Source organism: Podarcis cretensis, assembly GCF_951804945.1.
Source record: "Podarcis cretensis genome assembly, chromosome: 8".
Taxonomy (NCBI): Eukaryota; Metazoa; Chordata; class Lepidosauria; order Squamata; family Lacertidae; genus Podarcis; species Podarcis cretensis.
In genome coordinates this window covers 15691106-15718799 of record NC_137177.1, presented here as the reverse complement: position 1 = coordinate 15718799, position 27694 = coordinate 15691106, and the positions used below count along the sequence as shown (strand labels likewise).

General features: G+C 46.8%; 2 long non-coding RNA genes across 2 annotated transcripts; both read left to right on the top strand.

Moving 5' to 3' along the window:
- On the top strand, nt 1-27561 carry LOC307221813. Its single transcript, XR_013841544.1, has 3 exons — nt 1-137; nt 6693-6815; nt 27484-27561. It is a non-coding gene; the product is annotated as an uncharacterized lncRNA (long non-coding RNA).
- Nucleotides 8428-11000, top strand: LOC307221801. The gene is made up of 3 exons (XR_013841532.1): nt 8428-8567; nt 9277-9423; nt 10675-11000. It is a non-coding gene; the product is annotated as an uncharacterized lncRNA (long non-coding RNA).
- Nucleotides 27562-27694: the final 133 nt, after the last annotated feature.

Genomic DNA, 27694 nt, shown 5'->3' with positions numbered 1-27694 from the left:
CCTATAAATTCCTCCAAGTAAGCCTCTACCTGCATCAATTCCCTTGTTGAACCATCTCTGCTCTGAGTCTCCTAATCTTTCCAGAATGATGAAGGCACTCCTGAGTGCTAGCCTCCTCTTGGTCCTGCTTTCTCCAGGTAAGATGGGGAACATTTAATTACCTTTGGAGGACACTGACAAGAACTTGCAGCTTGGGAGAGAAGGGGAGCTAGAAGTGCAGATCAACACCCCAGAGAGCAAGGAGGGCAGGGTTACCAAGAGAAAGTAGCAGAGAGTTAGGTCATGAATATTTCTTGTGTTGTCATTATGATGGGCCCAACGACCTTTTTCCCCCTGGCACCGTTGTGCCCATCCTCTCACTTAAGTATAGTCCACCTGTAATGGGTTAAGGGGCTGCTTGTGCGTAAATGGTTGAGTTCTCAACTCCTGCAATCAGTTTCTAAACTCTCCCAGTCTGCGGAGCCATGGATGCATGGCTACCTCAATCGCTGGCAGAATCCATCAGTGGGCGCTTCCGGAATTTACGCCAACATAAGAGTTCCTTAACGGAAACTCTCCTTCTGGATTCTCTGCGTGACAGTTTCCTGCGCGGAGTAGGCGTCCCCAGCAGAGGTCCTGAAACCTCTCCGCTGTTCTCACTGGAAGTATCTTGGAGCCATCCCTCCGACTGAGTTTCTGCGGGACCTCTCTCTCTCCCCCTGCTGGTTCCTTCCTCAGCATCCGAGGGTCTCCTAGCCTCCTTGAGCCCTTCCACCACCTGACTCTCCGATGGCAGTTCCCTGACACCACCCAACTCACAGAACACCAATCCCACGGATTTCCACAGTCTACCTCAGATTAGTTTGTATAGGATTTGCGTGAAGTAAAACTTAATAATTAGGAGTCTTGGGCAGGATTTGTTCAAATTAACATTAACAATTTTATTTAACAAGGAAGTTTATGACACAAGTTGATAAAACTTAGGATACTTCAGTTTACAATGTTATTTCACTTTTACCTCTTCATATTTCGTTTCCCATTCTAATAGTATGCTATATGTGGCCTTCAGTAATTTCACTTTCCCTTCAATCACTTCCGTTTGAAACCTAGATCTAGTATAACTAAATCCTTTCTTACAGTCTTCTTTATATGTTTCATGTAATTGTCGATAATGCAACCAACTGTGAAAGTGGCCTTTGATCTCATCATAATCTCTTAATTTCCATTTCCCATCATGTTCCTTTAATAAATCAGCATATGTGAGCCATTTTCCTTTCTTTCCAAGTGGTTTGAGCAGTAATGCTTCATGTGGTGAAAGCCACCACGGAGTCTTTTGTTCCAATAAGTCTTTATATCTCTCCCATACTCTCATTAATGATTTCCTGATTATATGGTTGTAAAAGCTTCTATGAATCTTCCCTTTCCCGTACCCTAAGTATGCATGCCAACCAAATCTGTTGTCATGTCCTTCTAGTTCTAGTGCCTCTTGCTTGTCCAATCTCATCCAGTCCCTGATCCATACCAAACAAGCAGATTCGTAATACAATTTAAGGTCTGGGAGGGCAAACCCGCCTCTATCTTTTACATCTGTAAGTATGTTTTATCCTTGGCCTTTTGCCCCCCCAGATAAATCTTAAAATCTCTTTCTGCCATTGTTTAAAGCATTCATCTTTCAGGATGACTGGTATTGATTGAAAATGAAATAGCATTTTAGGCAACACATTCATTTTAATCGCTGATATTTTTCCTAACATTGAGAGATTCATTCTGCTCCATATTTCTAAATTTCTTTTTACCTCAAGCCAATTTTTTTCATAGTTATTTTTAAGTAGGTTTATATTTCTTGATGTTAACCAAATCCCTAAATATTTAATCTTTTTATGGACTTCAATCTCAATATTTTGTTCTAATTCAGTTCTTTCTTCTTCCTTCATGTTTTTAACTAATAATTTAGTTTTATTCCTATTTAGCTTAAATCCTGCCACTTCCCCAAAATTCTGAATTTTTTCTATTACTTTAGGGAGTGAGGTTTTGTAAGATCCAAAAAGGAACAAGACAAGGTTGCCTATTATCACCATTATTGTTTATTCTGGTCTTAGAAGTACTTGCCAAAAACATAAGAGCAAATAAAGAGATTACAGGTTGGGAAAAGTGAATTCAAGTTAAAAGCGTATGCAGATGATTTAGTGATAACAGTGGAAGAACGTAAAACCAATACTTTGGTTCTTAACAAGGTGGTACTTTCTGTCAGTTACACACCCCTAGACAACCCTACTCCTGAAGCACTCCAAGGTTTCACTGGTTTGGGAGACTTCTCTTACTAGAAGAATCTCTCCCTTCCTGATTGGAATGAGACCTAAGTAGACTGTCTCTTTACAGCTTCTACTTCTCCTGTCTCAACCTCAGCCCCCCAGTTACCGTATTTTTCACCCTATAGGATGCACTTTTTCCCCCTCCAAAGATGAAGGGGAAATGTGTGTGCATCCTATGGGGTGAATGCAGGCTTTTGCTGGAGAGCGAGAGGCATCGGTGTGCACCGACCCCTCTCACTCTCCAGGCTTCAGGAAGCTATCCGCAAGCCTCGCGTGCCCGGCGGGAGGTCCCGCCGGACGCGCGAGGCTTGGGGCGGCAGCCTGCAGCCCGAAGTTGGGGGTGAGCTGCGAAGCCCGTCCCCTGCTTCGGGCAGATGTCCTTAAGCCTCGCACGCCCGGCAGGAGGTCCCCGCGAACTGCGGAGCCCGCCCCCTGCTTCGGGCAGATGTCCTTAAGCCTCGCACGCCCGGCAGGAGGTCCCCCCGGGCGAGCGAGGCTTGGGGCGGCAGCCTGCAGCCTGCAGCCCGAAGTAGGGGGCCAGCTGTGGAGCCTGCCCCCTGCTTCAGGCAGATGTCGGCAAGCCTTGCGCGCCCAGCGGGAGGTCCCACTGGGCGCGCAAAGGTTGGGGCGGCAGCCTGCAGCCTGAAGCAGGGGGCGAACTGCGGAGCCCGCCCCCTGCTTCGGGCAGATGTCGGCAAGCCTCGCGCGCCCGTCGGTGCGTCCTGCCGGGCACGCAAGGCTTGGGGCAGCAGCCTGCAGCCTGAAGCAGGGGGCGAACTGTGGAGCCCGCCCCCTGCTTCGGGCAGATGTCGGCAAGCCTTGCGTGCCCGGCGGGAGGTCCCGCTGGGCACGCAAGGCTTGGGGCAGCAGCCTGTTCTGGGGGCTGGGGTCGGGGGAAGCTCAGGCTTCCCCCGTGCCAGCCCCCGCGCCTGGGGGGGGAAATAATTTTTTTTCCTTTATTCCCCCCCCAAAAAAACCTAGGTGCGTCCTATGAGGCGGTGCGTCCTATGGGGCGAAAAATACGGTAATTCCTGGCCTAAATACTCTTACAGGACACCACACACTGTTCTTCACACTAAGCTCAGAGACTCCTTTCTCTAGCGTATGATATTTTCCTCAGAGTGGATGTTTCTGACAAGAACCAACTCTCTCGTCTTCTTTTTTTAATAATATTTATTCAGATTTTTTAAAGATTACAGAGAAAACATGGGGGGGGGGGAAACAAAAAATACACAATACAACACAAAAGGCAGGGGAAAAAATAAAAAAAATAATAAAAAAGAACAAAACAGAAAAATGCATAGAAAAAATGCAATCATTAAAAAAAGAACAAAGAAAAAACACCAATTTAAATCCTTTACATGACAACTTCCCTTTACTTATCTTCTTGACCTCCCCACACCTCCCATTTCTGTATTCAAATTCAAATTTTTATTTCAGCAAGTTCTTTCAACCTTATTTGTTAACTTAATAATTTATTTTAATATGTTATTCTTTTACTTTCTCTCTTTCGTCCATTTCCTCAGTTCATTTTTGCTTAATCTTCTATATCTAATCATTTTTCTTATATATCCTTCCAACCTTATTTTCATTTAATTTAGTTTGTTTTAAAAACCACTTTTACTTTATCCAATCTTGACTCTCATCCAAACTTATACATCAATACTTATTCTTAATACATTTCTCTAAGGTCGATCAAAATTCCCTTCCACTAATTTCCCAATTTACATACAGATAACAAAACAAAAAGGAAAACAAATTATATTTATGTACCCTTTGAGTTCCCAATTTCTATTCCACCCATACCCCCTTCCCGGTATCAGTCCCCAACATATGTCCATCAGTCTCAATATACAATCAGCCTGGAGATCTTACATCCGAGGCTCTTAATTCCCTCTCACTTCCTCTCTGCCGGTCTTTTTGATAGTCCTTAATATTGAAAACCAAATCTTGGGGAAGCTCCGGCCCAACAGGATCCACATTTCTTCCAGCCAGGCCTTCATACTTAAAGGTAAATCCTATGGGGTATTCCAAATCTTGTTTCATACTCCTTTCAAATCCAAATGTCCCCAAAGCTCCAACTTCCACCTTGATCAAATTTGTAATCCTTAGGTCTTCAGATCTCCACATAAGGAGATCTCTCCATTTTTCACTCTCCAATTCAGGCCAGACTTTCCACATCAAGTTTTTATTTTCCTTTATTGCCATCATGTCAGACCTCAAATTACAGCTCTCCTTTGACATCTGCAAGGTTACAGCTCCCCCTTCCTTTTCTTCAGGGACAACATATATCTCCTTCTCCAAGTTCTCAGAGCTCTCACATTTCTCTGTTTGTCCAGTTAAGTAGGCTTCCTGTGTCAAATCCTTATCAAATTCAATGAAGGTATTCACTGTTAAATCCAAAGTTGTAGCACTTGTAGCCAAAACATCAATTTGACCTTGCAGCTTTCCCAAGAGAACAAATGCTCTGTTCAGTTCAGCCTGTATTTTTCCTCCTTCAGCCATTCTTTGTAATGTCCCAAAACCCCCTCTAGAGGAATTTTAGTTCCTTGATGTTCCTTTCAACACAAATCCAAAAGTCCAGTTAGTTTGTATCAGCCCTTCCTTTTTTTTTTCAGGAGCAAATTGTAACAAATGTAACCAGCAGAAGCAACAGAAACAAAATCCTCTTTTTATGTCTTGACAGCTAGCTTGACAGCTGTCAAGACCTTCTATACCTCATCACCAGGCTCTCACGGAACACTCCCGGGTCCGGGGTGGTGGTGCTTCAGCTCCCAGATTTAGTTCTTTTTCTGCAGGCTCCCCTGCTTCCAATAAGATTCTTATAGTGCCAAACCGTGAAATTAAAGTCTTTTACAAGAAAAAAAAAAAGAAAAATTCTCCTCGACCTTAGTAACAGGTCCTTTGCTTTAAATTGTTTACAGAGAGGGAAGGCAGACTTCCCTGATCATGCCGAATTTAGGAAATTTTCTTTAAAATTCCAATTTCCGTACTACTCACGGGTTGTTGCTTTAAAATCCAATTGTTCACAAGAAGAAGTCAGCGCTCTCCGACAAACGGCTGTGCGGCTTCACTCCACGGAAGAAGCAGTCAACTCTCAGCACCGCACCGCTCACCCCGTCCCATTCCAGAGCCTTTAAAAAGGCTCCTTCGTGGCTTGGGGGGGCGCAAATGGTGCCCGCCGAGTCCCCACATTCACAGGCTTCACCCACCTGTGATTTTTGAGGGTCCCCGCTTTGCCGCAGCTGTAAGACCCGATCTCGCGGAGCCGATCCCTCTGGAGCTCAGAGGGAATCCGCCATTAGTTGTTGGCGCTAACCCGGAAGTCTGCCAAGAACCAACTCTCACTCCCTATCTTCATACCTATCCTCCCAACCTCAATCCCAACCTACTCCAAAACCTCCTCCCAACACTCCCTCCAAAACTCACTCTCCCTGTCTTTCCAAATCATCTCCTTTTTCAACTCCCCCTCCTGGAACCTTGGCCAATCAGAGGGTGCCATACAAGGAAATACTTTGGCATCCAACCTGCCCCAGCAAAAACAAACTTTTCCTTCACAGTCATCCAGATAAATAATGTCATAGTGATAAATAATGAATACCTTACAGGAATCTTCTGAGATTTAAATTGGGAGGGGGAAACTATGTACACAGCCTTGAGCTTCTTGGAGGAAGTGGATGCAGATAAATAAATAAATCGGAAAAATAGAAACTGAAAGTAAGTTAAATTGATAGATTGGCTCATCCCTAGTCCAGGATCCTGTCCTCACACTGGCCAACCCAATGATTATGGAAGCTCACAGTCAGGACCTCAGTGCAACAACACTCTGGCTTACTGTGAATTCCAGCAACTGATATCTGAAATATGCAACTTTTAGTAGCCACTGAGAGTCTTATTTTCCATCAATTTGTCTAATTCCCTTCTAAAGCCATTCAAATTGGTGGCATTGACTACCTCTTGTAGAAAATTCCATAGTTTAATTGTGCTAAGTTTGTAACCAAACGGTGGGAAGAAAATATATTTAAGTGAGAGTCTGGATGGGGGGAAGGTTGGCCATGGGAAAGGGGGAGTTCACCTCCCCACTTCTTGGAAATAATTTAACCGGTATTCTTGGCAATGGCTTCAAGAGTTTTAATTAATGAGTGTTTCATTCTATTCTATTCTATTCTATTCTATTCTATTCTATTCTATTCTATTCTATTATTTTCTATTCTATTCTATTAAAATGCTTTTAAAATTGAACCCCTTTTAATTTAGAAGTATTAATTGACTCTCACCTCCTCCTTTGTGTGTCACTTAGCAAAGTGCAAAACCAATTAATAATAATGTTAATGATGATAATAATAATAATAATAATAATAGTTAATAATTTATGAATTAAACTTTTGCTTCTGTCTTCAGTATTACCTCTGCACTGCAGATATATTTATAACAAGACTGGAATGACATACAATAGCTATCTTGAAACAACTTGTGACTCCGTTGAAGATTCCTGTGAGGCCAGTGTTCTGCGTATAAATATAAGTAAGATTTGCCTGATTTTTTTGGCTTTTTTTTTCCTTTTTTGTCTTTTACTGTTTGATTAGATCCAGGTTAAGATAGTTGAACTTTAAGGGTTCTAATAGCATATAGAAGTCTACGCTGGGGCAACTCACCTAGGAAAAAAGTGAAGTGAGGAAGCTGTGGCACTTCAGCTATAGATGAATTAGAACTCCCATCAGCCTTAGCTAGCCTGGCCACCAGTCAGGAATGATGGGAGATGCAGTCCAACAACATCTGGAGGATCACAGCTTCCCATCCTGAAGTAAGGAATGGCTTACTTTTGAAAATAGGGAATCTAACATCACCTGATCACAACCAGTGGCTGAATCTGGGTGCTTATCTCCAAGCTTGGGGAACTTGATTTGTATCAACCAGAAATCCCTACTGACCCAAACCAATGAACTCCAATTTAGTTTTGGTTATCAAACTAGACAATAAGCCTAGAATATAACCTGAATATCCCCTTTGCCATAAATGACATTGAAATTGAGACTCCTTTCACAGATCTATAAAAAAAAAAACTAATCAAAAGCTGAGCAATTGGGATGGGAAACTAAGGTGCTTCACACTTTCATGGCTCCCCCTCCCCCCTCAAGTAATTTTGAAATAACTCTCAGTGATGAAGTGATTAGGAAGGAACCAACATTAAGGGAGTATTCTTGTAGTTCACCTATTAAAAAGGGTTTCCGTTACCCAGCTTGTTTCAGTGTGGGCCCCTCCACCCTGTTGAACTTCTTTCATACTTCAATCATTGGTTAAGGTTGATTTGATCCCCTTGCTTGATCCTGATTCACCCACCCCTTCTACCCTGGAGGACATGGGTGCCATTTCTGGTTCGTCTGAGGCACCAAAATGCCTTGGGGCAATCCTGGGTGGGATGGTGGTGCTCACTTGACCATCTGTTCCAACATCACTGCTACATTTTTGGAGGGAGAGGGGCAAGTGGGCAGTAAGTTTGGTGCAATGCAAGTGTCTTGCCAAGTGTCTTCTGTTCAACAACAGGAGTTCTGTGAAGCATGCCCCGAACCTGCAAACTGTTATGATCGACTAGCAGAGAGAGTGCAGTGTATGTCAGATGTATTGTCAGATGTATAGGAGAAGGCATGAGTCCTTGTGCTAGAAATTGGATGTGAAATGAAGTTCTGCATACATTCCAAATTTAAAGCATTATACAAATTAATTGCAAACATAAAAACAGAGGTTGGTCCTATGGATTAAGGAGGCAAGAGACTACTGCTTGTGGCAGAGAGCTGAACTCATAAATGCCTGCAGAAAACTATTCTGTTCCACCAGGGCTATGCAGATCATTACGAATAGATCCTTCCTCACTGGTTAATTGATATCTATTTATTTACTTTTAATGTGGTTTTTCTTATATCTTTTATGTATTATTACTGAAAAACATTTTGATATTTTTTCCTCCTATGTTATAGAAGTCCATACACATTTTAAAAAACAAACAAACAAACAAACAAACAGCGCCTCACTTTTGATTGCCAAATTTTACAATGAATGTGCCTTAGGAGCAATGGTCCTGAATATTTTTCCCAGATCTAGATATTTCTTTCAATTTCTTTTTCATAGGGGGACACCAAGTGCAACTTTTGAATCAATGCAGATCATCCGATGATTGTTTCCCAGGCAGTTACAGCTTCACTGCAGGGGATAGTAAATTCTTTGAGATGAAGCAGTTCTGCTGCAACACTGAACTGTGTAACAATGCAACTCTCAGCCGTAAGTTTCTGTATAATTTTAAAATCCTCAACATGTTAGGGCTTTGCATTGGATTTGGTCAAGGACTGAATCCTTAGTCAACCAGCAGTACTCAGAGGACCTGGACCTCATTAAAAAGGGGTGAGACAGCCCCACATGGCTATATGGGTTGAGCAGGTCAGCACTATTAGGGCCTCTCAAGGCGTGGAGAGGCAGGCAGGACGAAGAAGCAGGCATGAGGAGAAACTGTGAAGAAGAGGGACCTACTGGGCAGCTACATCTCTGCCTGAGAAGGGATGGGTTCCCTTTCCAACCAGGCTTCTCCTGAATCTGTCCCAATGTCAATCCTAAACCCAGACTGGGTCTAGATAATCTTTTCATCCAATAATATTTGCAGGTGCCCCACCAAAACTGTAAAGCCCTTGGGTGAATTACAATAATATAACATACAGGTACAAAAACAGATACAGTGGTACCTCGGGTTAAGTACTTAATTCCGGAGTTCTGTTCTTAACCTGAAACTGTTCTTAACCTGAAGCACTACTTTAGCTAATGGGGCCTCCAGCTAACGCTGCGCCGCCGGAGCACGATTTCTGTTCTCATCCTGAAGCAAAGTTCTAAACCTGAGGTAATATTTCTGGGTTAGCGGAGTCTGTAACCTGAAGCGTATGTAACCCGAGGTACCACTGTAAAACCATTAACATGCTCACTATGCTTTTGATTTTGGCAGTTCCTGATCGCAACGTGCTGGCTGAAAATGGCCTGAAGTGCCCAGCCTGCTTCTCCAAAGGAACCACACAGTGTAAAAGTGAGAAGACCATCAACTGCCTTGAGAATGAAACCCAGTGTGTTGTTTTTAAAGGATCTCTTTTTAGAGGTAACATTGCTACTTAGACAGGGGGAAAGGGCCTAGTCATTGGATGGGTCACACAGACTCACTCCTGTTCTCCTATTCTCCCCCTCCCTTCCCTTTCCCTTGCATATTACTAGAAATGTGAGAGGATCCACATCTCTCACTGGCCCCATTCTGCACCCTTCCTTAGTGTTTTGCCTGCCTGGACTGTGTCCTTTAATGCCACTTGCTTGTCCAGAAGGAGTATTCCCTTGGCTGGGGAGGGCGGGGTATAAATAAATAAAAATTATTATTATTATTATTATTATTATTATTATTATTATTATTATTAAAAAAAACACACCCTTCTGAACAAAAGTAAAAAGTGCATTCATTGCTTCACCCCAGTTGCATCTGGATCTGTCCACCATTGGGTTGCAGTCGAGGACAAAATGTGTCCCCCTTGCTCAAAAAGCATATTTATTATGTAAAAGGCATGTAATAAGTTTTCTTAAATTCTGTGACAATGAGCAGTATCTGGCTAACTCAGACCATTAGTGCAATGATTTACAGTTGTGCAACAGAATTTCCGCTCTTGGAAACTTGTAAAATAAAAGGAGGATTCTCTGGATGCTTAGATCACAGTGGGGAAATGAGGAAGTCTCAGTGGGCATCCAACTGTCCTGAGAGACAATGAAGTGCACCTCCAGCTTTTTGTTTGTGTGTCGCTGCATCACACTGTTGTCTCATGCCAGGTTAAAACACTCAAGGTTCCCACACCAGGGAGGGAGTGTTGTTTTCAAATCTTGCTATGTGGCCACAGCATGTGACTTTTAACATGCCCAGGAGATAGCAGGGATAGAATTCCTCCCATTTTATTGCAACTCAGCTGCACAAAAGAATTTGATCTACTTAATCTAGTTAATTAGGCCTGTTTTAAGATTCTCTACTTTCATTATATTTTATAAATATAATGTCAGAGGCTGGACTGAGGAGGAATGGTGGGAACTGCCCCCTTCTGTTCTGATTTCCTGAAGCCTGACAGATAAACTGTTTATTAATAATCTTGAGACTCCTTTGGGTATGATGGCAATTCTGAATTACATATGAGTTTCTTTTTATCCGAACTTCATGCTGAAAATTTTGTTTATTCATGTTCTAATGAAATTATATTTTTCAGATTTCTTAAATATACACATTTTAAAACTAACTAAAATTGTCATTTAGCCTCACAAGCACAATCTCCTAGTACCTGGGTAAAGGACTAATGACAACATTTCTTTCCTTTTCTTCTAGCCCCCATGCATCTCCACGATTTCACGTTCCAAGGCTGTGGAACAACAGATTTTTGTGCCATCCACAGAAGAAAACTTGGATCTGGGGGATTGGCCATTTTTATTACCCAAAAAAGATGTTATAATGCTTCAGGAATCTCACTCCAGCCTGAACATGAAGGGTAAATAGGACAGTGTAGACCTCCTCCTTGTGTATTGCAAAATTCATGGCAATGAGGGGGAACTGGAGGCCTAGTGGTGAAGTCCAGGGCTCAGGATCTGTGGATCTTTCTTTTTTGCTTTTGGTGGGGGTAAAGGGAAGCAAGGGGCAGAGAAAAATGGGTCAAAAATGTGCGGGTTGTAGATTCTAACTACAAAGAACCCTCTAGTGTATCATTAACGAATAATTTTTATTATGATCATTACAAAACAAAATAAATGGTTATGAAAAATAAAATTTTGGTTCTTAGTTCTGTTTCAGATACAAATGCAATTATTATTTATTGGTTTAGCTGAAGCAATTACAAAATATAAAATACATAAAACAGGATAAATGCAGAATATTTTTTTCCCCTTATAATCGTCACTGTAAAAGCAGAACAGACCACTTTTTCAGAGGTGTATGGGCACTTGTCCCTTAATAAATAAATAAAATAAATAAATAAAATAAATAAATAAATAAATAAATAAATAAATAAATAAATAAATAAATAAAAGTTAATCATATACTGAATCCATCTCTCAGTTGGGAGATTTAAATATTTGAACAAAACTTCTCTTAAGTCCTCATTGTTGTTGTTGTTGTTTAGTCGTTTAGTCGTGTCCCAACTCTTCATGACCCCATGGACCAGAGCATGCCAGGCACTCCTGTCTTTCACTGCCTCCTGCAGTTTGGTCAAATTCATGCTGCTAGCTTCAAGAACACTGTCCAACCATCTCATCCTCTGTCGTCCCCTTCTCCTTGTGCCCTCAATCTTTCCCAACATCAGGGTCTTTTCCAGGGAATCTTCTCTTCTCATGATGTGGCCAAAGTATTGTAGCCTCAGCTTCACGATTTGTCCTTCCAGTGAGCACTCAGGGCTGATTTCATTAAGAATGGATAGGTTTGAACTTCTTGCAGTCCATGGGACTCTCAAAAGTCTTCTCCAGCACCATAATTCAGAAGCATCAATTCTTTGTTGATCAGCCTTCTTTACGGTCCAGCTCTCACTTCCATACATCACTACTGGGAAAACCATAGCTTTAACTATACTAAGTCCTCATAGATGGGACAAACCAGCAAGTAGTGGGTAGATATTTAGGAACCTCTATCTCCATGTAGGCAAACCTTTTATACCTAGGGCATCTGGTGGTAGCATCCTTCAACAACGATGGGCTTCAGGCACTGGAGTCACAGAGCTGTAAATGCTTTCCCCCATTTGGTATTTGTGATGCTGGTTACATAGTGACGGGGTTGAATGTGTAGTTTGGCATATCAAGATGCAGGATGGTCCCACCCATGAAGCAAGGTGTGGTGACCATCTTAGGTGGCTGGATTGATAGGGGTTGTCAGGAACATGGCCCCCCAGAGCACAGCAGGACAGGCAGCCTCAGAAATTGAGCTGAGCTAGCAAAGGGCTAACACAGTAGATGCAAGCTGTCTGAGTTTAGAGAGGACAGCCCACCCCCTTTTTCCCAGGGAATAATCTTTTTGTTCTCATGAGGAAGAGAGGAAGTGTTGGAAGCCAGGCAACCATCAGCTAAGCCAGAGTCTGAGGCTGTGTCTTCTGGGGAAGAAAGGTAAAAAAGGTAAATGCCCCCTGGACAGTTAAGTCCAGTCAAAGGCAACTATGGGGTTGTGGCGCTCATCTCACTTTCAGGCCAAGGGAGCCAGCGTTTCTCCACAGACAGCTTTCCTTGTCATGTGGCCAGCATGACTTAACCACTTCTGGTGCAATGGGACACCGTGTCGGAAAGCAGAGTGCATGGAAATGCCGTTTACCTTCCCACCACAGTGGTACCTATTTATCTACTTGCACGGGTGTGCTTTTGAACTGCTAGGTTGGCAGGAGCTGGAACAGAGCAATAGGAGCTCACCCCGTGATCAGGAAGCCAAGAGGCTCAGTGGTTTAGACCACAGCACCACCCGCATCCCTCTGGGGAAGAGACAGGCCAGCAATTCAGTCCCTGAATGGGGAGACTGGAGAAGCTTTAAGAGCAACAGAAGGGAAGGAGAAGAAAGACGGGATTTTGGCATTCATGGATACAATGTTTGCGGGATTTTGGCGTTCATGGATATAATGTTCCAAGACCCCCAGAGGCTGGCTGTCACTTCCAGGCAATTGCTTAATTTGAGGCAGGGGAGTAGAACAGTGATGCAATTTTGGTTGGAGTTCAATATGTGGTGTCAGAGCTGCCTCCAGGTCCCAGCTCACAGAGGACCAACGCTAGGCTGTAGTTATGTACAAAAGTCTTTATTGAGATTCAGTCTCCATTTTAAAGCCGCAGCGTGCAGCTCTACGTCTCGACCTTAGACCGGCGAAGTCCTGTCTGAGTCTCCTCCCCCTCCACACCAGTTTAAGACTCTCGCTTTGCTCCACCTCTTCCTAAATTCCTTTCTCCTCTGGGCCCTCCTGCCCGCTAGGGTCTCATCCTTCCTGGACTCCTCTGACGCTGACCCTGACGATTCTTGCCCCTCCTTCCGGCGGGCTTTAGGACCTGGTTCCCTATCCGGGCTACCTTCTGTGCCGCTCGCCTGTACCTTTGAACTTGGCGCGCGCGCCCAGCCTGCAACTTTCCTCTTAACCGTTAACTCGCTCTCCGATGGAGGCGTGGTCCACCCTGACTCATCTTCTCTCGCTGGTGGTGCATATGTGGGCTCTGACACCTGGGACTCCTCCCCCCCACTACGCTCTGGTGGGGAAGCTGGTCCTGATTTGCAACTGCTGCTCTGGGAGTCCCCGCTGGCCCCTTGCTTCTGGGGTGTCCCCCTTGGGTCGCCCCTTGCCCTGCCCATCGGCGCCCCCTTCTGTGAATCTTCCGATTCGCTGGAGAGGCTCATGGAATCTATCGGGCTGCTGTCATATTCTCCTACGCTGCCCTCGGATTGCTCCCCCTCGCTTTCCATCTCCTCTCCTCCCTGCGCTCCCGCTGAGTCCCTGACATCCATCCCCCCCTCGAAGCCCCCCCTTCCCCCCTCCCCCTCTTCTGGCGTGGGTTCCGGGTGCTCCAATGCTATGGGGGTGCCTGCCGGATACCGGTCTTCCCCCCTGGCATGCTGCCAGTCCGTGACGGGTACATCGACGTCGCTCTCCTCCGCTTCCATCTCGTTGCCGGCGTGCTCGAAACCAGGATCCTCCCCCAACCCGTCCATGCCCCCTTGTTCCCCCATTTCCTCTGGGTAGTCTGCGTGCCAGGGCCCTCTGAGCAGTCTCCTGCGCCACTCCTCCTCGGGTTGAGTGTCCCACCAATAAGAGCGCTCCGCACCCAAGTCTGAGACCGACCCCTCCGGCGAGGTAGTCTCTGGAACCGTCTCCTCAGCCGAGGAGAACCCCTGAAACGTACTGGCTGAGAGTGTGGGGGTGAAAAGATATTCATCAAAATAATCCTCCGGCATGGGCCTGTGTGGGAAGAGTGTGTGGAACTCGTCTTTGAGGTAGTGCTCCTCCACCGCATAGTACGGCACCCAGCTGTTGGCGCTGGCCGGGGCACCTTCCCTTGCGATGAGATATTCGACGCCCTCTTCCCCCCATCTCGAGTCCAAAATCTCCGTCACCTCGTTGAGTGGCCCCGCCCTCGGCGACCCCCCTGTCATGGGTGCATCTCTAAGCGGACTGGGAGCTGTTCCTGGCTCCTGAAACCTGTGAGGTGCCTTGTAGGGCGTTAGCACCGATCTATGAAAGACCGGGTGCATTCTGGAACCCTCCGGTAGTGTCAAACGGAAAGCCACTGGGTTGATCTGTGCCTCGACTAGGTAAGGGCCCAACTGCTTGTGTCCTAGCTTCTTCTTAGCTAAGGATCTGGCCGGCACTGCCTGGGCCGCTAACCAGACCCAGTCCCCTACCCGTATGTCCTCCCCCACTCTTCTGTGTTTGTCTGCTTGCATCTTGTATACGTGTTTTGCTAGGTCTAACTGTCTACGGAGCTGTTCATGGACCTCCTGTAACTCCTCTGCCAATGCCTCTGCTCCCTGTGGCTCCCCCTCCCCCTCTTTCTCTAAGCCCGGGAAGGTCCTGGGATGTCGCCCGTGGTTGGCAAAAAACGGTGTCACCCCCGTGGACACGTGTTGTGTGTTGTTGTAGGCAAACTCGGCCAGGGGCAGATAGTCCACCCAGGTCGAGGGCTGCTGGTTGGCGTAACATCTCAGGTACTGCTGCATGACGGCGTTGACCCTCTCCGCTTGTCCGTTGGTCTGCGGGTGTCTTGCCGACGCTAGGTTGACCTTGACGTTCAGGATCCCCATCAGCTTCCGCCAGAAACTCGAGATGAACTGGCGCCCCCTGTCGGACAGGATAGACCGTGGCAGGCCGTGTACCTTGAACACATGGTCTATGAACAGCTTGGCTGTCTGTTCCGCTGTGGCCACCTTCGCGCAAGGAATGAAGTGCGCCATCTTGGTGAACATGTCGACTACCACGAGTACTGCTGTTTTGCCCCTCGAGCTGGGCAGGTCAGTGACAAAGTCCAAGGCTACCCTCTCCCACGGTTCGGACGGGGTCTGTAGCGGTTCTAACAGTCCCGCCGGCGGTCTGTGTACTGGCTTGGCCCTTTGGCAGGTGTCGCACCTCGTGACGTATTCCGCGACTTCTCCCCGCATCTTGGGCCACCAAAAGTCTCTAGCTACTAATTCCACCGTCTTTTCCTTGCCGAAATGTCCGGCGCTGGGTGCGTCGTGTAGCTGTTGCAGTACTGTCGCGCGGAGTTCATCTCCTGGTACGTAGATGGCCCCCTTGCGGAGGAGCAGTCCGTCGCGTATCTGGAACTCGTCGTCCTTTGCCGTGCCGCTGCGCACCTTCTCCATCTTGGAGCGCGCGAAGGAATCTGTTCGCAGCTCGCGCCGTATCGCTTCCAGGTCTACTGTGGCAGAAGCGCATGCCCACGCCTTGGGTGCGAAAATGTGTTTGGCCGCTACCGGTGCTGCTTCCTCCAGATACTGCGGCTTCCTGGATAGCGCATCAGCCATGACGTTGTCGTCTCCGGGGATATATTCTATCCTGAAGTCGAAATCCGCAAAGAACTCCGCCCAGCGGATGTGTCTCTGGTTCAGGAACCGCGCCGTGCGCCAGTACTCCAGGTTCTTATGGTCCGTGCGAACTTGCACCGTGTGTTTGGCTCCGATGAGGAAGTGCCGCCACGCCTTGAATGCTGCATGAATGGCCAGCAACTCTCTGTCCCAGATGGTGTAGTTCTGCTCCGACTTGCTGAGTTTCCTGGAGTAGAAAGCACACGGCCTCCAATCCCCTTGCGGGTCTCGCTGCAACAGGACTGCCCCCACGGCTCTGTCGGAGGCATCCGTCTCCACCCTCATGGGCTTGCTGGGGTTCACATGCAGCAGTTGTTCCTCGGAAGCGAAAAGACGCTTGAGTTTCTGAAAGGACTGCTCCGCCTGCTCCGTCCAGATGAACTTCTTCTTCTTGGAGCTGAGGGTGTCCGTGATGGCCGCCGTCTGCATAGCGAAACCCTTGATGAACTTGCGATAAAAGTTAGCAAAGCCGACAAACCTCTGGACCTCCTTCCGATTGCGCGGGCTCTTCCAGTCCAGTACTGATCGTACCTTGGCACTGTCCATGGCGATTCCCTTGTCGGACAGCTTGTAGCCCAGGAAATCCACCTCCGTCATGTCGAACTGGCATTTCTCCAGCTTGGCGTAAAGCCTGTGCTCCCGTAGTCTTTGCAGGACTTCCTTGACATCTCCCTCATGAGCCTCCTGCGATTCCGAGAAGATCAGAATGTCGTCCAGGAAGCAGACACACTTCTTGTAGAGGAGCCCCGCTAACACGTGATGCATGAATGCTTGGAAGCAGTGGGAGCCATTTTGTAAACCGAAGGGCATAACCCTATACTCATAGGTGCCCAAGGGCGTGAACATGGCCGTCTTCCACTCGTCGCCCTCCCGCATGCGTATAAGATTGTACGCCCCTCGTAGATCCAGCTTGGTGAAGATGCGTCCCTTCCTCACCGTCGCGAGCAAGTCGTCGATCTTGGGCATCGGGAAAGCCGTGGGCTTGGTTTTCGAACTTAAAATTCTGAAATCAACTACAAGCCTCTTCTGGGGCGTGTCCTTCTTCTTCACAAAGAACACAGGACTGCCCCCCACTGCTTTGGATTCTCGGATGAATCCCCGCTTCAAATTGTGATCTATGAACTCCCTGAGCTCTTGCAGTTCGTCTTCAGACATGGAGTACAGTTTTCCGGTCGGCAGCGTTGCCCCCGGCAGGAGGTCAATCTTGCAGTCGTAGGGTCTGTGGGGAGGCAGCTTGTCCGCTTCCTTCTCGCAGAAGACCTCCAAAAACGCCTTGTACTTGTCGGGTACAGCTTGCAGCATGCCCAGTTGTAGCTGTGCGTCATCCTCTTGCCCCTCGTCCTCCTGGTTAGTCATGATGCAATGTTCTGCGCAGTAGGAGGAGCAGAAGGTCAATTTACGCTGGTACCATGCCAATGCCGGGCTGTGCCTGTCCAACCAGCTCATGCCCAACACTATGGGCGTGTCTGACAGTTGGGTGACGTTGAAGCTGATGACTTCGCGGTGATTTCCAATGCGCATCACCATTGGCGGCGTTTGCTGTACCACCTGTCCCCCCAGCAATTCTCTTCCATCGACTGTCACTACTTTCAGGGGCATCGTGGCAGGCAGGAGCGCTATGCTATGTTGCTTGATGAAATCCACCCCCATAAAGTCTGCATTGCTACCAGAGTCAATGGTAATAGGCACTTCCATGGTGAGCCCATTGGGAAGCTGGAGTGTTGCGGTGAGCTGCACCACTGGTTTGGGCGGGAGGGGGTCTGTGGGCTGTAAGATTCCTGGGGACTGCTTTACTGATTCGTCTGGCTGGGCCCCAGCGGCTCTGCTTCCAGCCAGACTTCGTCGTTTCCCTGCTGCGGTTCCCTCTGCTGAGCTGCTTCTGTTACTTTTGCTGAGGCTGCATTGTGCTTGTGGAGCCTCTGGGGGCACTCTTTTGCCATATGCTGAGCACTTTCGCAGATGTAACACTTCCTGTTCCCTCTAGGAGGCTTCACCTTGGCTGCTCCTGGTGTGAGGGCTCTGGTCGCTGACTGAGCCTTGGCACCACCTATCTCCATCGGCTCCTCTCCCCCTCCCAGTGGAGGCGTGGATTGAGCGCGCGCTGAGTCTCTGGGAAAGAAAGGAGGTGCCCTTGCTGGCGTGCGTCCCCAACGCCCTTCATCTTTGCTCCAGGGACGTTCTTCCAGCCGCACCCCAATCGTCAGCGCCTTCTGGACCACTTCTTGAGTGCTCCGTGGCCTCTCCCCCCTTGCGATTTCGTCTTTCACAGCCCCGTTGAGCCCCTCCCAGAACAGGTCCCTGACGGACGCTGAGTCCTTTTCCCATCCCAGCGCGTTGACCAATGCAAAAAAGCGGGAATGATATTGCCTTACAGTGGCTCTGCCTTGTTTCAGACCGTGAATCTCTTTTCTAGCGACATCCACATCTATCTCTGATAAAAAACAAGCGTCCATCGCCTTAATGAAGGCTTTTGCGTTTTGGAGGGCTGGATCATTATCTCTCCACAGATTGCGCAACCACGCTTTAGCTTCTCCATGGAGATGCGTTAGTATGAAGCCTACTTTCTCCTGCTCATCTCTAAAGTCCTTCTCCAGCAACTTTAGCGCAAAAACTACGTCTGCTCTGAAGTTAGGATATTGCTGCAGACTCCCATCGAAATGAGACACCAGGCTCCCCCCTCTCTTCCCGAGCCCGATCCCTTCGGATTTGGCTGCCGGTGGCCCCTGTTTAGTCAACATTTCCAACCTGTTTTGCAGATCCTTGCAGACAGCATCTGATTCCTCTTCTCTCCTCCTTGCCGCTCGTATTTCTGCGTTAAGTTGTACCACTGCTTCTTGCAAAGCTGCCAGTCATTCTTCTGTAGTCATCTTGTGCTGCTTTTGTGAGCTCGCGAAGCACCAATCTTCGCCCCTCGCTGCGTCCTCTCACATTGCGAGGTTCTTTGAAATTTGAGACAGGACTTACTGTCAGAGCTGCCTCCAGGTCCCAGCTCACAGAGGACCAACGCTAGGCTGTAGTTATGTACAAAAGTCTTTATTGAGATTCAGTCTCCATTTTAAAGCCGCAGCGTGCAGCTCTACGTCTCGACCTTAGACCGGCGAAGTCCTGTCTGAGTCTCCTCCCCCTCCACACCAGTTTAAGACTCTCGCTTTGCTCCACCTCTTCCTAAATTCCTTTCTCCTCTGGGCCCTCCTGCCCGCTAGGGTCTCATCCTTCCTGGACTCCTCTGACGCTGACCCTGACGATTCTTGCCCCTCCTTCTGGCGGGCTTTAGGACCTGGTTCCCTATCCGGGCTACCTTCTGTGCCGCTCGCCTGTACCTTTGAACTTGGCGCGCGCGCCCAGCCTGCAACTTTCCTCTTAACCATTAACTCGCTCTCCGATGGAGGCGTGGTCCACCCTGACTCATCTTCTCTCGCTGGTGGTGCATATGTGGGCTCTGACACCTGGGACTCCTCCCCCCCACTACGCTCTGGTGGGGAAGCTGGTCCTGATTTGCAACTGCTGCTCTGGGAGTCCCCGCTGGCCCCTTGCTTCTGGGGTGTCCCCCTTGGGTCGCCCCTTGCCCTGCCCATCGGCGCCCCCTTCTGTGAATCTTCCGATTCGCTGGAGAGGCTCATGGAATCTATCGGGCTGCTGTCATATTCTCCTACGCTGCCCTCGGATTGCTCCCCCTCGCTTTCCATCTCCTCTCCTCCCTGCGCTCCCGCTGAGTCCCTGACATCCGGTGACAACAGCTGGCGTGGGGGGATAAGCCCCTCGTGACGTTGTATCGAGCCGGGCTTAATGGGGACTTACTGGATGAACTGGCCAGGATGTGTCCCCTCCTCATTAGAGAGCATGGTACAGGCTTCTGTCTGCAACTATGGAACAAAGGATCAAAAGTAGGGGGCCAGGCAGACAGCCATTAAAGATGGCTGGCATTCCTGACATTTCAGCGCGAAGGTTTGGCAGTATGCCCAGAGAGGAACTGGGGGAGGCAGGCTTCAGACTTCGCCAGCTGAGTGAGAGAGAAGGAGAAGAGAGAGGCTGTGCTTTGTCTGTGGCATGCCATGCTCTGGATGTGTTTTTCTTGTAAATAAACTTACATAAAACTGATGGAGAGTCCTTGATGCTTATCCTTGGCCATTAGGAGGTGCTGCTAGTCTCCTCCAGTCCTTGTTTCCTGTGGATATCTATCATCTATATCTATCTATCTATCTATCTATCTATCTATCTATCTATCTAAAATCTTTACTGAGGTCCAAAGACCTATAGAACAATTTCAGAAGAAAATACAGTTAAGACAGCCAACCACAAAAGAGAGAGAGAAACTGAGGCGCTCATTTTGTTTTGTCTCGAGCTTGATGATCATTGTTTCTTTTGACTTCCCACTTTTCCATGGCCAGTGTAATATCATCAAACCTTTTCCATGGCCAGTGTAATATCATCAAACCTGTCATCCAAAAGATATTTAATATGGGAGGCTTCAAATTTTCTGGCACATTTGCTAGTAGGGGTTTGATCATTTGGTCCCTTGCTTGCTCGTACTGCCCATAATGCAGTAAGATATGCTTCATGCAGTCAATGTTCTGAGAACATAAAGCCTATTCTGATAAGTAATGCCTCTCAGTCTACCATTTAGCACTTCCGAAGGAAATACATTTAGTCTGGCTTTGGTAAATAAATGCCGATAGGTCGGTACAGACAGGTTCCTATGATATGAGGATAGCTGAAAGTCGTACCCATATTGGATTCCTGCTGCTATCGGGCCGCAGATTAAATAGGATCAAGATGGCAGAAATGTTTCCTGTGGCGATCTTTATTCCTCCCCCCTCACATTGTTCCTGATGTTGATCTTCACATAACCCTTTCCCCCCAGGAATGGGGAGGTACTATTTTGTGGTTTGCCTCAGCTGCCAACATGTCTTGGGCCAGCCTTAGCAAGGAGCACATTTGACAAAACAGGCAGAAGTGTGATGAGCACAGAAATAATGCTTTAAAATATGAGATTTCATATGGCAAGGTGCCACCTCACTAGCTAGCACACTCATACTAATCAATAATGTGTAGCATTTCCTTATCCCTAGCTGGAGGCTCCCCATTGTTAAAAGTCAGCATCTCATTGAAACCTCCACCCCCATATAAAATACCTAAGGGAAAGGATATTCACTCTGACCATTGTGCAAACACCAGCTTCCCTAGGAGCCAACTCCTTGGGGGCAAGGGGTCTTCACCACCTCCAGTAAAATGTCTGAGGGAGCTGGGCTCTCCCAAATTTGATGGGTGCCATAAACATGATTGCCACAATTGTTGTCGTTCCCCCTCCCCCCATTCCATGGACTGAGCAACCTGGTGTGACGGGAAAGTTTGTTTTGCTGGGCAGGTTCTTCCTCAAGTGTTTTATTTTTATTTTTCACTGCCAGCAAATGGTTAACGAATGACAGCCTCTGATTGGCTGGAGTTCCAGGAGAGGGGGTTGAAAAGGAGAGGATTTGGAGAGACAGGTTTTTAGGTTGGGACAGAGGTTGGGATAATAGGTTGGGAGATAGCAAGGTAGGGAGTGAGAGGAGAGAGAGTTGGTTCTGGGTAGAAGCATCCACACTGAGGAATATATCAAAAGCTAGAGAGAGGTGTCACTGAGCTTAGCATGAAGGATAGTGTGTTGTGTCCTGTAAGAGTAATAGGTCAGGAATTAACTGGGAGGCTGAACCAGGAGAAGTAGAAGCTGGAAAGATACAGTCTACTTAGGTCTCATTCCAGTCAGGAGGGGAGAGATTCCTCTACAAAAAGAAAAGACTCTGGGGTAGTTTGTAAGAATTCAGGTAATTTGTGTTCTGTGAGGTGGGTGCACTATATTTAAGTGAGGGCGGGCCCAACTCCGCCAGGAGAAATACTGCCATTGTGCCTTTGCACCTGGCAAGATACTTTGGTCATGCATACAACAGGCATCAGTAGTATACTAATACTACTTCCTGTCAATTGTTTATTCCCCACCCCTCCTGTGTTTAATTGGTGATGTCATATGACACTCCACCCCAAGAGTCCCATCCCACCTCCAAGAGCCACCATGAAAATGATTTTTTGGGGGGTTCACACAACCCACCTGTAATGATGGCACACCACTGCTTCCTTCAAGTGGGCAGGGACCACCCCCTTTTGCAAGGAGGCATTATCACCTCCCTGACCCAGTCAGCTGTCCCCGTTCTGCTAGTATTCCTCAGACAACAGGGGCAGGGGGCATTGTCCTTGAATGTTACCAACTGAAACTCATCCAACACAACAGGGCTAGACTGTGCTCTGCACACCCCTTGAGATTCATCTGCAGTAACAGAGGGGTCAAGTTTCCAGTGGATGCAAGCAGTTACTTCCTCAATATTTTTTGCAAACAAGTCACAGCATTTAAAAGTCACAAGCACACTCCCTGGCTCCCAATGACATGCCCTCCCCATTTTCACCTTGGAGAATTCCTCACCCAGCTTCTCACCCTGGGAGATGGCCACTTCTCCACCTCTCCACCTGGTTACTGGCACCAGGTTGAGATTTCCCTCACCACCACTGGCAGCACATTAAGCCTTATTCTATTTTATTCTATTTTATTGTAAAAGCTCAGGCCAATGCTTTCATATCATCATGTGGCTGAGATATCTTAAGTTCTGAGATTTAGAGATATCTAAATACTGTTATTGGGACGCAGGTGGCGCTGTGGGTTAAAGCCTCAGCGCCTAGGGCTTGCCAATCGAAAGGTCGGCGGTTCGAATCCCTGCGGCGGGGTGCGCTCCCGCTGCTCGGTCCCAGCGCCTGCCAACCTAGCGGTTCGAAAGCACCTCCGGGTGCAAGTAGATAAATAGGGACCGCTTACCAGCGGGAAGGTAAACAGCGTTTCCGTGTGCGGCTCTGGCTCGCCAGATGCAGCTTTGTCACGCTGGCCACGTGACCCGGAAGTGTCTCCGGACAGCGCTGGCCCCTGGCCTCTTGAGTGAGATGGGCGCACATCCCCAGAGTCTGTCAAGACTGGCCCGTACGGGCAGGGGTACCTTTACCTTTACCTTTAAATACTGTTATTATCAGAAAATACAAAAGACAAACCGTTACAAAGGAAATGAGTAGAAAGAGGTATATTTAAATAGAAAGAATAGCAAAAATGATGGTAAAGGTGATGATGTTAGGGTCTATAAAAGAGAGAACAGCATAAAAGTAGGAAAGAGAGGAGAAAAGAAAGGGGGAAATAAGAGAAAAAGGAAAGGAATGAGAGGGGAAAGAGAAATATGGGGAAGAGAGGAATGTTTGTTTGTTTAAAATGCAGATGAAAGTGTTCAGAAGGCAGATCGCTGAAGATAGGTCACAAGAGGAGATGTTATCTACAACCTTTTCATTCCTGTAGCTTATGAAAAGGACCCGTCATTCTAAGAGCTTGTTCTCTTGTTGGCTTCTGATTTCTGTTCAACAAAAGGCCAACCTCCCAGAACATTAGAATGTCACCCCTCTTGCTATCCATTCTTCCCTTCAGGTCCAGGAGACACCTGTGGGTACAAAGGACATCTGGGTGACCCAGAAAGCAGGAGCTGTTGCCCAATGTCTCCAGCAAAATATATCACCCAGGATGCACAAAGAGATCTGAGGTTCTGGTTTGAATCAACACTGTATCCAAATAAGTACAGAATACATATTTATTTTAAAAAATAACAACAGTGTAGTAAGAACCCTGTTACCATATAGGAATAAAAGATAGTAGAAGAAGGTCACTTAAGAATTTGGGAACATTTGGGAAAATACAAACACAGAAAATAGCAAATCTGACTTAGTCTAAGCTAGTGTATTTTAACACCACTTTCTGACCCTCAAAGAGATGTGGCAACCATCAGTGAGTACACATCCCTTTGCGGGGCACATCTTCCACTGTGATGTGCAACAACTACTATTACCAAATTTTTCGCTCTATAAGACACACTTTTTCCCTCCTAAAAAGTAAGTCTTATGGAGCGAATGCAGGCTTTGCGGGGATATCCCAGAAGCCAGAACAGCTAGAGGGAGAGCTGCACAGCGCTCCCTCTTGCTGTTCTAGTTTCTGGCTTAGCTGCGCGAAGCCTCCGCAGGGCATGGGAAGCCTTCATCCTGCTGCCCTGCGGAGGCTTCACAGCTCTAGCTTTTGCTTTTGCTCTAGCTTTTGCGGGAGGTGGGGGAAGGGACAGAGCACGCAGCTCTGCCCCTTCCCCCACCTCCCAGAAAAGCCCCAAGAGCCATGCTCCCTTTAAAGAGTCATGTGGGGCGTGTGTGTGGCTATTGGGGGCTTTTCCCCAAGGAGGGAGCAGGGCAGTCCTTCCCTCTCCTTGTGGAAAAGCCCCCAAGAGCCACATCCACACTACTCGCGGCTTGTGAAAGGAGCGCTGAGCAGAGCCTGGGATGCATACAAGCTCTGCTCAGCACTCCCTTTAAATAATTTTTCTTTTCTTGCATTCCCCCTCTAAAAACTTGGTGCACAAAACTGCCAGTGCAAACTAAAATGGCCCCATGGATACAAGCAGGTTCCAGGTTCCCCTGATTTCTGGGAGGAGAATGTGTGTGACATGCTAATTTTTGATTACTTTGTGCCTCATTAGGATTAAGTTGTTTCCAGCTCAGTTTTATCATAAAGCCCAAGAGAAGAACACATTCATTTAAAGTACCTGTCTATTGTTTACTGACAATGTAGGTGTGGCTAGACTGGAAGGGGCATCTGGCTGAACTCCCACAGAGTTCCTTAAAAGGATTGCATCCAATATTAAATAAGAGCTTTGTGTTACAATATAGAAATATAGGATTTCTGGGAAAGTATGCACTCTCTATTTCCATAATTTCCTGCTCTTCACTGGAACAGTCCTTCCTTGGTGGAATCCTTGGGCACATTTCCTTGGCCCATAATCCATCCAAGTCAGCTCCTTCTTCTTCCATAGGTCACCTGCTGGTTCGTTCCTCCTTGGCTTTTGATTAGTCCGGCATTATGAGAACTTTTCTGAGTATGTATTTCTTCTTTGCACATTTGGCTTAGACTACTGCCTAGGCTAAACAATACAGAGGTGTGGGAACAGTGCAATGGTTGGGCAAGCCCCTTCTTTCTGGTCTGAAAGAAGCAGCAAAAGGAGGCATTTGTACGGCTTCTGGCAGAAGGGGTGAGGATTCTGACGGGGTCCTAAGTACAACCCCCTTCTTCCCAATGCCAACAAGCACTGCTAAGTAGTCCTAACATAAATCATGATGCAAAGAGAAGGACACCCCAAGATAGACAGCTTAGTGCAGAATGTCCTCTGTGCCTTCTGTGCTGTGTGTGGCTAAAAAAATACCTTGGGTGGTGGGAAATGAGGGTATTGCTCTGGCCATCACCAGTTAAACATAAGGTGAGCATGCTGGATCAGGGCAATCACCCCTCAAGTCCAGCATCTCAACAGATTACTGTGGGATCCCTGTGGGAATGAGCTGGCTTCAATTCAAGACAATGTGGCTAAGGAGAGTCATCACCAAATAGAACAGGTTAGTCAAAGTATCTTTCCCTGTCCCAACAATCTGGTGCAATTAGAACAAGGCGGGGCAAAGTTCCAGGAAATTATTTAATCAGCTCTCAGTAATGATCTTGGAGTCATTGTATTCTATTCAGTGCCTACCAGTGTGTCCCTGGCACCTTTCAACAGCCCTGAGGTATGTCTAGCTTTGCCAGCTGAGCAGTCACCTGAGCAGTGCCTTGAGGCTTTCATTGCACTTTGATTAGTGGCCTGGAAGAACAGAAAAAGTATATTGTTTATTCTAATTCAGTAAGACCCAACACCAAGTAAGTGCAAAAACAGAGGCATTTGCTCAGAAGACACCTTTATCCATCAAGGACCCAGCAACTTCCTATAGGCCTTGGATGTGATAGCATTAGCTGTCTGCGTACATATTTGTAGCTAATGAGGACTGCAGTCAGGGACTGAAGAATATGGTTGGCAGTCTCAGCCATTGTGGGAGGAAATTTAAAGTAAACTTTTGCTTCTGTCATCAGCATTACCTATGGACTGCTTCTTTGGCTATAACAAAACAGGACTGACATATAATGGCTATGACAGAATAAGTTGTGACTTCAATGAACATACCTGTGTTGCCAGTGCTCTGAGTACAAATATAAGTAAGATTTGCCTGATTTTTTGTCTTTTTCTTTTGCAGTAGATCCAGGTTAAGATAATTGAACTTTAAGGGTTCTACTAGCATATAGGTCTATTTCTGGGGCAACTCACCTATGAAAAAGGTGAGGTAAGAAAGCTGTGGCGCTTCAGCAGTAGATGAATTAGAACTCCCATCAGGCTCAGCTAGCCAGGCCACCAGTCAGGAATGATGGGAGATGTAGTCCAGCAACATCTGGATCACAGTTTCCCGATCCTGAAGTAAGCTGAATTTGGGTGCTTATCTCCAAGCTTAGAGAAGTTGATTTGCATTAACTAGAAATCCCTTTTGACCCAAACCAATTTACCCCAGTTTAGTTTAGGTTATCAAACTAGACAATAAGCCTGGAATATACAGTGGTACTTCCGGATGCAAATGGGATCCGTTCCGGAGTCCCGTTTGCATCCAGAGCAGAACGCAACCTGTGTCTGCGTGTCTGTTCAGGTTGTGATTCGCCGCTTCTGCACATGCGCGTGATGTCATTTTGAGCACCAGAGCGTGTGCGAGTGGTGAAACCCGAAAGTAACACATTCCTTTACTTCTGGGTCACCGTGGAGCGCAACCTGAAAATGCTCAGCCTGAAGCAACTTCAACCTGACTGTAATCTCAATATCCCTTTTGACATAAATTACATTAAAATTGAGAGTCCTTTCACAGAAACTATTCAAAAGCTGAGCAACTGGGATGGGAAATGAAGATGCTTCACACCTTCATGGCTCCTTATCTCCCTTCAAGTAATTTTGAAATAATTCTCAGTTATAAAACGATGAGGAAGGAAACAACAGAAAGGAAGTATTCCTGTTGTTCGCTTCTTAAAATAGGCTTCAGTTACCCAGTTTGATTCAAATTGGGCCCCTCCACCCTGATGAACGTTGGTTCCTACTTCAACCATTGGTTAAGGCTGATATGATCCCCTTGCTTGTTCCTGATTCACCCACACCTTCTACCCAGGAGGGTGTGGGTGCCATTTTGTGGTTCGCCTCAGGTGCCAAAATGCCTTGGGGCAATTCTGGGTGGGATGGTGGTGCTCACTTGACCATCTGTTCCAACATCACTGCTACATTTTTGGAGGCAGAGCAGCAAGGGGGCAGTGAGGCTGGTGCAATGCAATGTCTTGCCAAGTGTCTTGCATTGGGAACAACAGGTCAGGGAAGCATTTTCCCCAACCTACAAACTGTTACGATCAACTAGAAGAGAGAGTGCAGTGTATGTCAGATGCATTATCAGATGCATATAGGAAGGCATGAGTCTTCATGCTACAAATTGACCTCAAATGAAGTTCTGCATACATTCCATTGCCCAATTTAATAATATTTTCCATATAGTTAGCTCTATTTTCCATATTTTTAGTTTGAAAAGGTAACACAGGCAACACAGAAAATTACAAATTACAAAATTAGGAGCAATAGACCTGCATATTTTTCCAAGACCTAAATATTTCTTTCAAATTCATTTTCACAGTGAAACCGAGAGTGCAACTTTCAAGTAAATGCACGTCATCCAATGATTGTTTCTCAGGCAATTACAGCTTCGCTGCAGCAGATGGTAATTTTTTGGGGATAAAGATGCAATGCTGCAACACTGAAATGTGTAACAATGCAACTCTCAGCCGTAAGTTTCTGCATCATTTTAGAATCATTAATGTTATGTATTGAAGTTCTCACCCTGGCCA